A 9,937-nucleotide genomic window follows, 5' to 3' on the forward strand; every position below is an offset into this window, starting at 1 on the left:
CAAAGTTCTAAAGGAATCAGTATTAGAATAGCTTGAGAAAATGATCGCCATAGGGAATAACTAGGAGCTTAGATACCTAAGGAAATAGGTATGACCCTAACGAATACCTTGAAATATGATTTATGACGTTAAAATAAATCTGATCAGAGATAGTTTTCGGTATAGCTTCGGATCAGGCCAAAAAACTGGATTGTCATAAAAGGCTTCCATAAAGCCAACAAAACCCGTAAAGGAGTTAATTTTGCATGAGAAACAACCCTTAAGTGGTTGCAAGATGAAACAAGTGGGTTTCGCAATCAAAGCGTAGTTTCAGGCCAAAGTGTAATTTTTGAAAATTCCCGAAGGAGGTCGAAATGACTTGATTTCTAAAACTTTGGGTGTCAAATGATATTTTTAGAACGTGAGGTCTCAACAGAAGTATTGAAAAACTCAGGGGCCTTGTGGAAAGGGTCAAAATGCATTTCAAAAAGTTTGGGGCTGAAAGTGCAATTTCAGAAAAAAAGAAAACCTCCAACAACCATGGCCGACTAACCCATCATGTCACCGAATTCGGTTATGGGAGACCCGAGGAAGTGGATGGGGGGCCTCGGGTCTCCCATGAGTTTATCCGCTGTAATGGCTGGAAGTTTATCCACTATAATGGAGGTTTTAGGGCCATTTTCAGTGGGTTTTGGACTGATTCAGGAAAAGAGAAGGCATTAGTAGCCTTTGGTGAAGTGTGATTCGTCGTTTAGAGGCTCGATTTTGGGTGTAAAAAGAGAATCGAAGTGGCCAATTTTTTTCAAAATTGTAGCTTAAAATAAGGCACGTTAGAGGGTGAATCGAGTAACAAGGATAAGGGACTATTGATCCTTGAGTGAAGTAGAGGGTTTCTAGAAAAATTAAAGAGCGTTCGTGTACCGTGGAGTGAGTATTGAAGCTTCGCTGGAAACCTAGGTAGGCGGTTATGCCAAGCCTGTAACCAACCAATTGGGGCATCTTTGGACCTCATTTCGAGCATCCAAAGTAGCCATTGGGATCGACTTGCAATGAGCTTCAAGGCTGTGTGGCTGGTTCATAGTCAGTGATCACCGACACTAGAGAAGACGACCGGTACGTGGGTTACACGCGCAGCCACTCTCCTTGGCGTGTGCAGACGCGTGGCCTATCAGGTAATTCCATTTTTTAAAAAAAATTATAATTTTTTTTTTGACTTATTATGAAAAAATATTTGGGAAAATATTCAAGTAGGTATTTATTTTGGAATATTAGTGAAGAAAAATTGAAGAAAATAGAGAAAAATAGAAATAAATTGAGGAAAAATAGGATTTAATATTTAATTGGATAAATATGATGAATATGGTGCTTTGTGGCTTAAATTGAGTGATTGTGCATCTTTTGAGGCTTAGCATGCAAATTGAGGTAGTACACGCTTTTTGAGAAGGTTTGAATCTTAAGTTAAAGGTGAGTAGTTTTGTCCCAAGAGCTTACATATGATATGATTGCTTATATTATGCATAATACTCATGAAAGTTATGATCGTTTTGTCATATTTGCTCATACACTACTGCATGAAAAGTCGTAATTTTCACATGGCACGATATTATTGGTATATTGATACTTGTGGATGGGATTGGAATGTCGCCCTGATAGTGTAGTTGTAATTCCGAAAGGGAAATTGAGGGAACAACATTAGGATTATCCTGAAAGTAGGTCGGGATTTTTCCTAGGGTTCCGTGTCGAGCTAGTGGGCCAGAAAAGTTACACTAGGGCATATGTTCATTCACGTTACTACATCATGCATTCATGTAACTTTCATTTTAACCCTCATTTAGAAGATTCATCTTCTAATGTTGGACGTATGTCCCTGGAATATTCCGCATTCTAGGCGAGACCAGCAATCGAAAGGGCAAAGGTGTGGTTGAAGCATGATCGTTGTAGAAGTTTTCGTGGGCCCTATGCAGGGTTAAGTACCAGTCATTTCATTTATTTATGTTATGTGGTTTTTAATGGTCATTGTAATGATGTGATAGGTGAATGATATGTATAAACCCGTTTATGTTATGGTTTTTAAGGTTTCGATCTTATTTCCTCTAGTGATTATGAATTTCATTCCCTTAGTACTAATTTTGGGAATGTTATTATTATGCGAATGTGTTGAGGATTTTAGCTTGATTCATTTCAAAAATAAAAAATAAAAAATCCTAGCTTATAATATAACACCCTGAATAGGTTGAGGCGTTATAGTTGGTATCAGAGCAAACTTATATGAAGACTTAGGAGAGATCATTAGGAATCTATGAACTCGAGGTTTAGAAAAATTTAGATTAAGAAATCTGAATAATTATTGAAATGACAGAATGACAGGAGATTATCTCGAGTAATTTTGGGTGACTCGGTGGACCAGTTGATGGATAGATAGTGAACCAATAGTGGGAGATATTTTTGACCTCTTAGACATATTAGAAGGCATCTTGAGAGACGTGCCACCAAGAAGCTTCATGAGACCTAGCCTGATGCACGCTCAAGTAGATTTCCTGATTAATCACATGGAGAAAGAATGGAGAGCCCTAGCTGAAGGGATTCACCATCAAGGTGATTATGTATCCCTATATTTCTTTTATCTACAATTCCACGATCAGGCTATTGAAATGTTTGAGGGAGCCTTAATAAAAAGAGGAGACTCAAAAGAAGATTGGGACGCCAATGAAGTAACCGAGGCTAACATAATGGACGCTGACTTCTTTAGCTTAGATGATGAAGAAGAGGGGGCAACTATACTCAATGATTCTAATGGACCAGGCATCAAGTCTAGGGACGAGGCAATGGACGATGATGCTTGGGTCTAGAAGTACAACAATCCCTAGAAGAAGTCTCTGCAGCTTTTTCTCTTAACTTAGTAGTGTGCCAGTGTGATGTTTTGTTTTCCTTAAGCAATGTCATATGCAGTATGATGAGTGCATAATTTCATATATTTATTTCCCTTACATATGGTCTCTTGGGTGAGTTTTATGCCTTATTGTGTTATTTATACTTATTTTTATGGTTAAGGCAATTTTGGATAGGTTAGAATAAATTGGGCTTTTACTTAGAAAATTTCAGCTTTTTAATATTTTGACCTTTCGGGATTCTTGCAGATTTTTGAACATGTTAGAGTTAAAGAACGTGAATGAGGTCTTCAGAGATTTTGTAAAGGACTTCTTGGGATTTCCAAAATGGTATGAGTTTTCCAAATCCGAGTTCGTTTGGGCCTCCAAACATTGCTTCAACATTAGGGACGAAAAGCTAGGCAAATCCTAATCGGATTAGAATTCTACACTAACACTGAATCTTTAAAAGGCCATAACTTGAGCTTATGATGTCCAAATCGAGTGATTCAAAAGCCTAAATTCATCTAGACATTCTTAACTAAAATTATTAAGAGGGGACAAAGCCCAAAATGCTTGTTCTCCGACCCAACACGGGCTCGTAATTTACGGAAGTCTAGGAGCCCTAATTCCTTTGCTGATTTGGATTCTTTGTTGGGAGATATTTAAAGTCTTGATCCAAGCTTGAGTGGAGGACAATAAGGAATGAAAAGATACAGAGAAACACATCCAAGAGGAGGAAAAAGCATCTTTTTCATATTCTCTCTTCTTTTTGTGTTCTTTCTCTCATTATGTGTGGCTAAACTTTGATTTTTCGGAAGAAGGATATTTTGAAGCCATGGTGAAGAACACTGTGAGATCTTTCTGAGTTTATTTGCAATATGATTTTCTCTTTAATATTCATGTATCTTCTAATTTTAATGTTTATGATTGTGTGTTTTGATTGCATAGACGACCGCTATTCAATTCTTGATGCAAGATCAATTGCTAGCTTGAATATCAAATCCGTAATTGTTTTATCTTTCTTGCATAAGTAGCAACTAGGGTTGATGATTATGGACAAGTTTTCATTCAATTCCTAGGGAGTACATGTGTTGAATTAAATAAATCGAGCTTGTGTGTTTATTGTTCAGATTTGGTCTTGTTTCCACAAAGTTTAATGCTACCTTTGAATTAAATTCTAGAGAGCTTGTTCTTGGGCTGTTTGAAGGTAAGGGTTAATTGAAGAGCTTGTTTTAATTAACTAACAAGTAAGGGAAACATTGAATGAACATAGCTTGTTCTTCTTTCTAAGGAAAATTAGTGACTTTGGCATCAATGATCAGTGTCATAACTATTGGTGGATTAATCCCTTCTACCGGAAGTGTTTCTATTCATTACTTTAAACTTTTTACATTCTGATTTGCCTTATTAATTTACAATAATATTCTATTTTTAATTGTTTAAATTTTAAAATTCAAAACCCACTAATTGTTTCTTCTATTTATTTTAAGTTTTCAAAGGAATAGATCTAACCAATCCCTGTGGATACGACCTTACTCATCACTATCACAATTTACATTTTTAAGAGTAAGAATTTATTATTTGTTGGATTCGACACCCCTCAAATTTTTGGCGCCGTTGTCGGGGATTGGTGTCAAGTAGATTTATTCTTTTTATTTTTATTTTTATTTTTTTAGTGAATTCTTTTTTTCTTTTTTGTTTGTTTGTGAGCCTTATGTGTTTTCAGGTTTATGACCAGATCTTCTCATCAAGGTGAATTGAAATTTGACTTCGAAATTGATAGAACTATCCATAGCTTGAGAAGAGAAGCTAAGCAAGTTTCAACAGAACAGGCTTCAGGAATAGCATCAGGCATCAATATAGCTTCGAACACTTTGTCCAGTCCATCTAGTGATTCAGAAGAAGAGGAAGTCATGGCCATTAATAATAAGACATTAAAGGAGTTGGCTGCTCCTGATTTGAACCAACAGTCTTTATGTATTGAGTACCCTAATTTAGATGTTGCTTTTGAGTTAAAATCAAGACTCATACATTTGTTGCCTACTTTTCATGGTCTTGCAGGTGAGGATCCTCATAAGCATTTGAAAGAATTCCATGTGGTGTGTTCAAGCCTAAAACCACAAGGAGTAACTGAAGAACAGATCAAATTGCGTGCTTTTCCATTCTCACTGGCCGATGCAGCAAAGGATTGGTTGTTTTACTTATCTCCAGGTTCTATAACTACATGGACAGGGATGGTCAGATTGTTTCTTGATAAATTTTTCCCTACTTCACAAGCTGCTAGCATCAGAAGGGAGATATGTGGAATAAAGTAGAAAGATATAGAAACCCTTCATGAGTATTGGGAAATATTTAAACAATTGTGTGTCAGCTGTCCTCAACATGGAATTTCTGAACAGCTCCTCATCCAGTATTTCTATGAAGGGCTACTACCTATGGAGAGGAAAATGATGGATGCAACTAGTGGAGGTGCTATAGTGAATAAAACCCCTAGTGCCGCTAAAGATTTGATTTCCATCATGGCTGCTAGCTCACAACAGTTTGGATTCAGACAAGACACCCTTTTGAGAAGGGTGAATGAGGTAAGTATATATTCCCTTGAAAATCAAATATCCAATCTAACTTCTCTTGTTCAACAATTGGCTGTAGGAAATTTGCAACATGTGAAAGCTTGTGGTATTTGTGTTACTACTGGTCATCCAACGGATATGTGTTCTACACTTCAAGAAGATTGTTTAGAGCATGCCAATGCAGTTGGAGGATTCCCCGGTCCACCACAAAAGAAGTACGATCCTTATTCAAATACCTACAATCTAGGGTGGAGGGATCATCCCAACTTCAGTTATGGAGCAATACCACAATTCCAACATTACCAGCCTACACCACATATTCCACCACAACAACCTTCTTCAAGTTCAGGTACGTCTTTAGAAGAAATTGTTAAATCACTTGCAACTAACACAACAATTTTAACAGGAGACAAGAACAAACATCAAGCAATTGGAGAATCAAATTAGTCAAATAACAACATCAGTGAGCAGGCTTCAAGCTCAAGGTTCTAGGAAATTGTCTTCCCAAATAGTTGTAAATCCTCGAGAAAATGTAAGTGTCGTTACGTCGTGAAGTGAAAAATAAATTGACATCCCTATTTAGAATCCTACAAATTCAGCCAAGAAGACTCAAAAAGAGGAGGCAGAAAATGAAGCGCCAGTCTCTTCTAAGGTAATCTCTTAAACAATTGAGCATAATTCTGATAAACCTAATCCTCTTCCTTTTCCTAGCATGTTATCTAAATCTTAAAAGGAAGATCAAGAAAAGGACATCTTAGAGATTTTTCGAAAGGTAGAAGTGAACATTCTTTTATTGGATGCCATTAAGCAAGTCCCAAGGTACGCAAAATTTCTTAAGGAACTGTGTACTACAAAGAGAAGGTTAAGAGGTGATGAAAAGATAAGTGTGGGAGAGAATGTGTCAGCAGTAATTCAACGTAAGTTACCCCCAAAATGCAAGGATCCAGGTACATTTACTATTCCATGTGTGATTGGTAATTCTAAGATTAAACGTGCCATGTTAGATTTAGGAGCATCCATAAATGTCATGCCATATTCAATTTATGAATCTTTGAAATTGGGTCCTTTAAAATAAACATGTGTAATAATTCAATTAGCTGACCATTCTAATGCATACCCTGAAATGGTAGTTGAGGATGTTTTGGTGTAGGTTAATGAGCTAATTTTTCTTGCTAATTTTTACATTCTAAACATGGAGGAAGATGCTTCTCCAAATCCTGCACCAATCTTATTAGAAAGACCATTTCTAAAAACATCTAGAATAAAAATTGATGTTCATGATGGTACCCTTACCATGGAGTTCGATGGGGAGATTGTGAAATTTAATATATTTGATGACATGAGGTACCCTAATAATATTCAATTTGCATTTTCTATTGATGTGGTTAATGTTTTTGCACAAGAGACTTTTGAGTTCAGACACATGAGGGCAAGACAAAGGTAAAGACAAAGGCATTTCAAGATAGAATGGTTGTTAGAAAGCAATTTGTGTTTCGACAAAAAGTTTTACTTTACAATTTGAGACTCAAATTAATGCTAGTTGAGGAGCAAACTACGGATGAAGTGCAATTGAGAGATCCAACTTACGCTGATTGAGAAGTGGCAACGTCGGGCTAAAGACGTTAAACAAATGCACTGCTTGGGAGGCAACCCAAGATGATCAAATTTGCTTTCTCTATCTCTTTTCTTTTTCTTTTCATATGCATTATTTTTTTTTCTGTGCCATTTTCTTGCATTTAGCCTTACATTGGGGACAATGTAAGTTTTAAGTGTGGGGGAGTGATTGCATTTAGAGAGTGCATTTTGAACATGCTAATTTTTATTATTATTATTATTATTATTATTAGGATGTCTTGGATGTTTTCCCGACGATATTCAAAGATTCACATGTTATAAACTTAGATTGACTTGAGGTGAGAATGTTATAACATGATTGAACAAAATACTTGCATACTTAGGCTAGAATTGACTCGAGTTTGATTTTGAAAAGTATTAACTTGTGTTGGTAGACCAAAAAACCATTATTGGGTGAGCCTTTAAGCCTTTGAGATTTCTTTTGGAGTGATGTTCATTCATGTAAGATTGCTATAAAACTTGCTTCTAATACTAGTCAAAGTTGCAAATTCATGTGCATGCATAAAGATGAAATGGCATATAGGATTTATAACCACTTGACTTAAAAAGCCAACCTTACAAAATTGACTTTAGTATACTTATTTTGAGCTTATTGTCCTTTTCTTTGTTCAACAACCCTTGTTAATAAGTTGTAAATCATTTTCATTTGTTATCCTTATTTTGTTTACCCACCTTTGGACTAGTAGAGCATTTGAAATTATTCAATGGGTTTTGAAAAGGACGGTGAATTGAATGAGTCTGGAGATGGTATTGTTGATTTATTATGGTTGTATTATTGATGAAGTGGAATGTATTTGGGGAATGCTTATGATATTATGTCCTTGTAGCAAAAAAAGAAAGAAGAAGTTATTGATATTTATGTACTCCTATGTTTTGAGCTACTTAGTAGTAATTGGGGTTGACAGTATGCTCCTGCATCATCCTTCATGTCAAACGGTGGTTCAAAATATGAGTATACATATGCATCCTAAGAAATTATTTACGGGAGTAACCGGGTGTCTTCATAACAAATGTTGACATTCGCGTTAAAAGCCAAGTAATGCATAGAGAAAAAAATATTTGTTGAAAAAAAAAGAGAAAAAAAAAGGAAAGAAAGAAAAAAAAAAAAGGTGCAAGGACATAATATATGATTTTTTTAAAGAAATGAATAAGGAAGGAAGAAACAAAGAGTGTTTGATTATTGGTTGAGGTGTTAGGTCCTTCATGCCTAATTAACCCAAGTTGTTTCTAAATGCTCTATTAGTTTCTTAGGTCTTAACCTTTTTCCCTTTCATATCCTACCTTTACCTTAGCCCTATTACAACCTTATTAAGGACCATTGGATTTGTGTATGGCATGTGACATCAGCAACAAAGATTGGATGAACAAGAAAGTTTATGGTAGTAATCGAGCATGAATTGAATCTTGAGTGAATTTTTCCAACCCTTAAACACTTGAGTGAATTGAGTGACATGTGAGGGTCTATCATACTTGTTGATTTCCTTTTGAATGAAAATCTCTTGTTTATTTTAGTTTGAGTTTGTTGAGTGTTTTAGTTTATGACATGTTATAGTGTTTGATTCTTTGGGTTGTCTTTGATTATGATATATGATGTTTTTGATGTCATTGGGGGAATTAGTGTGTATGTGTCATGTCTCGTAGTCTTGCTTGAGGGCAAGCAAAAGCTAAGTGTGGGGGAATTTGATGAGTGCATAATTTCATATATTTATTTCCCTTAGATATGGTCTCTTGGGTTATCTTTATGCCCTATTGTGTTGATTTATACTTATTTTTATGGTTAAGGCAATTTTGGATAGGTTAGAATAAATTGGGCTTTTACTTAGAAAATTTCAGCATTTTAATATTTTGACCTTTTGGGCTTCTTGCAGATTTTTGAAGATGTTAGAGTTCAATAACGTGAATTAGGTCTTCATATATTTTGTAGAGAACTTCTTGGGATTTCTATAATGGTATGATTTGTCTAAATCCGAGTTCGTTTGGGCCTCCAAACATTGCTTCAACATTAGGGCCGAAAAGCTGGGCCAAATCCTAATCAGATTAGAATTCTACACGAATACTGAATCTTTAAAAGGCCATAACTTGAGCTTATGATGTCCAAATCGAGTGATTCAAAATCCTAAATTCATATAGACATCATAAAATACAATTCTTAAGAAGGGCCCGAAGCCCAAAAGTCTCATTCTCCGACCCTGAACGGGCTCATAAGTTACGGGAGTCTAGGAGCCCTAATTCCTTTGCGGACTTGGATTCTTTGTTGGGGGATATTTAAAGTCTTGATCCAAGATTGAGTGTGTAACACCCCCTCTCCTAGAACTAACCGAGAGGAGGTGCTACTGGGGATAATAAAATAAACTACCAGATAAATTGAAATTCGATGCCATAACTGAACATCTCAATCAACTGGAATAAAAGCTCTGAGTCAATACAGACTGGAAACCATAAACTCTGTCTAAGGGACAATCTTTCAACTGAAATATAAAATAGATCTAAACTGAGGAAATACTATAAAACTCAACGGACTCCCAGACATCTTTTATCTTGAATGGCTCCACGTACACACACTACGGAATACTGCTGCTAGGCCCCACATCTGATACTCCCCTGTTAGAACCTGGAGGGGTGAAGAGTACAATGTGAGCTACAAAAGCTCAGCAAGTAATAAGCTGGAAAGAATACTGAAGCTGAATCGAAGAATATCAATACTGATAAATAACTGACTGAACTTGTACTGTATAATCACTGTCTGTTTGCATTCATAAAAATGTAATGCACATAAACTGTAAACTAAATGCAGGTATGCAACTTTGGCTCATAGGCCCACATAATCTGATAATACATACATGTCTGAACTGAAACCTGCATACATAAAAACTATAAGCACAT

General features: G+C 36.0%; 1 non-coding gene across 1 annotated transcript; it reads right to left on the reverse strand.

Annotated features, from left to right (window-relative positions):
- Window positions 1–5,131: 5,131 nt before the first annotated feature.
- Window positions 5,132–5,238, reverse strand: LOC127802976 (small nucleolar RNA R71). The gene has a single exon (XR_008023420.1). It is a non-coding gene; the product is annotated as a small nucleolar RNA R71 (small nucleolar RNA).
- Window positions 5,239–9,937: the final 4,699 nt, after the last annotated feature.

This window comes from Diospyros lotus, chromosome 5, assembly GCF_014633365.1.
Source record: "Diospyros lotus cultivar Yz01 chromosome 5, ASM1463336v1, whole genome shotgun sequence".
NCBI lineage: Eukaryota > Viridiplantae > Streptophyta > Magnoliopsida > Ericales > Ebenaceae > Diospyros > Diospyros lotus.